Raw genomic sequence first — 2,146 nt, forward strand, 5'->3', positions numbered from 1 at the left:
ATTATTATTCCCATTTTACAGATGAGGAAATCAAGGCACATGGGACAATAGAAGGAGCTTGGACTGGAGTGGAGAGACCTGCAGTCTAGTATGATTTTGCCACTGACTCATGTTTCTTCATCTTTGAACTGAGGGGGTGGGACTAGAGAACATGAGAGCAATCTTTTGAGGCAGAGCTCAGCTGCCAACTGCTGCCACTGTGGATTTTCCCCAGCCCCCACTGCCCATCACTGCTCCCTGGGTTCCAGCCTGGGGTGGGGGTGGAGGAGGAAGAACAGAGCAGCCTTGCAGGTCACTGGGCAAATGCTTGACTGCATTCTGGGGTGAGTCCAAGTCTGGAAAGGGAACGTTAAGAAGAAATTTCCATGGCCCTTCCTTTAGCTAGGGATTTTCCACTCTGCCTGGGCAGACATGCCTCTCAGATCAAGGATCTGGCAATTCACAGGTGTTAGTGAATGGCTCAGCTCTGTGCTGGGGAGATTGTGAGACCTGGTTCTGCTTCTGGTTCTGGTTCCTGCCCTCGGAAAGGGGGCAAATGCGTTGGGAGGCATGATTGCCCTAGAAAGATGAAGGAGGTTGGGTGGGAACCAGGATGGTGTAGAACAAAGTATTCGGTCTAGAAGAACTCCAGAGAGAGACCAGCAGGGACAAAGACTGTCGGGCAAAACTTCCTAGAACAGGGTACCTGAGCTGGAGGGGCAGTGGTGGAGGAGGTTTTTGAAGGCAGAATGCAAAGTAAGGAACAGATGAGAAGAGGGATAATGTGGATCGACTTTGCAAAGGTCCTTTGCAAAGGTCGCCATGAACACAGGGACAGTGCCGTGGCCAGGAGAGAGTTGGATGCAAGAAGTGGAAAATTTGGTGAATAAGATTGTGCAACACGGACGGACAGCAGAGGCAGGGATTTGTGTCGTGGCCTCCCCACTAGCTGTTCCCTCTGCTGGGAACACCCTTCCTTCAGAACCTTTCCTGGCTGGTTTCTCATTGGTCAGGTTTAGCTCAAATCTGCCCTGCTCCACAGAGAAGCCTTCTCTGGCCACTCCCGTTGAAGCAGCCTGGAGCTATTCTCTAGCACTTCTCCAGGTTTCATTTTCTCCCCAGCACTTACCACCACCTGCACTTATCTCGTTTCCTTTAGTAACTGCCTCCTTCCTAGAGGATGGGAGGTCCAGGAGAGCAGAGGCAGGGGTGGGGCTTGTCTCCATCAAATCCCCAGAGCCCAGCACTTATCAGGCCTTCAATAAATACTGAGTTTAACTGAACTGCACTTGGAGTGTTACAATAAAAACAAACATATAATACTGGATTTTTTTTTTTTTTAAACTTGAGCAGTATTACATGCCAGGCGCTGTGCTAAGTGCCTTATAAACATTATCTCGTTTATTACTCTGAACGACTCTGTAAGGGAGGTGTTACTATTACCCCTGTCTTATAGGTGAGGAAACTGAGTTCCAGAGAGGTTGGTTAAGATCTGCAAGGACAAACAGAGCCAAGACTTGAACCCACACATTTAACCTCTAGTCCAGTACTGTCTGATAGAAATATAATATGAGCCACATAAGTAATTGAAAATTTTTCTAGTAGTTACACTAAAAAATAATTTGGTGAAATTAATTTTAATAATATAGTTTATTTAATCTGATACATTAAAAATACTGTCATTTCAACACGTAACCAATATAAAAGTTATTAATGAAATAATTTTATATTTTACTTTACTAAGTGCTCAAAATCTTGTGCCTATCTTACACCTACAGCACTTGCTAAATTTTCATCAGAATTATCTGTATTTAGATTTCATAAAATTTGCAGTTGAAAAAGTAGATTCGCATACCCAAGTTGTTCCACACATACTTAAATGTTTTCCAATAACTACATTATCAATTTCAAAACTTAAGTGTAAGTTGATTAAAATTAAATAAAACTTAAAATTCAGTTTCTCAGATATATTAGTCACATTTCAAGTGCTCAATAGCCATACCTGGCTAGTGGCCACTGTATTATATACAGCATAGTTCTAGGCTGTACAGGTTCATCTGGTATGAAGGTAGGATGGGCGGAAGAGTTCCAGTGGGAGGGGTCCAGAGCAGACTACGGACCAGCCGTGAGAGGGAAAGGCAGGGAAAGCTGAGGTAGCAAGCCTGGG

The sequence above is a fragment of the Pteropus vampyrus genome, unplaced genomic scaffold (genome assembly GCF_000151845.1).
Source record: "Pteropus vampyrus isolate Shadow unplaced genomic scaffold, Pvam_2.0 Scaffold20, whole genome shotgun sequence".
NCBI lineage: Eukaryota > Metazoa > Chordata > Mammalia > Chiroptera > Pteropodidae > Pteropus > Pteropus vampyrus.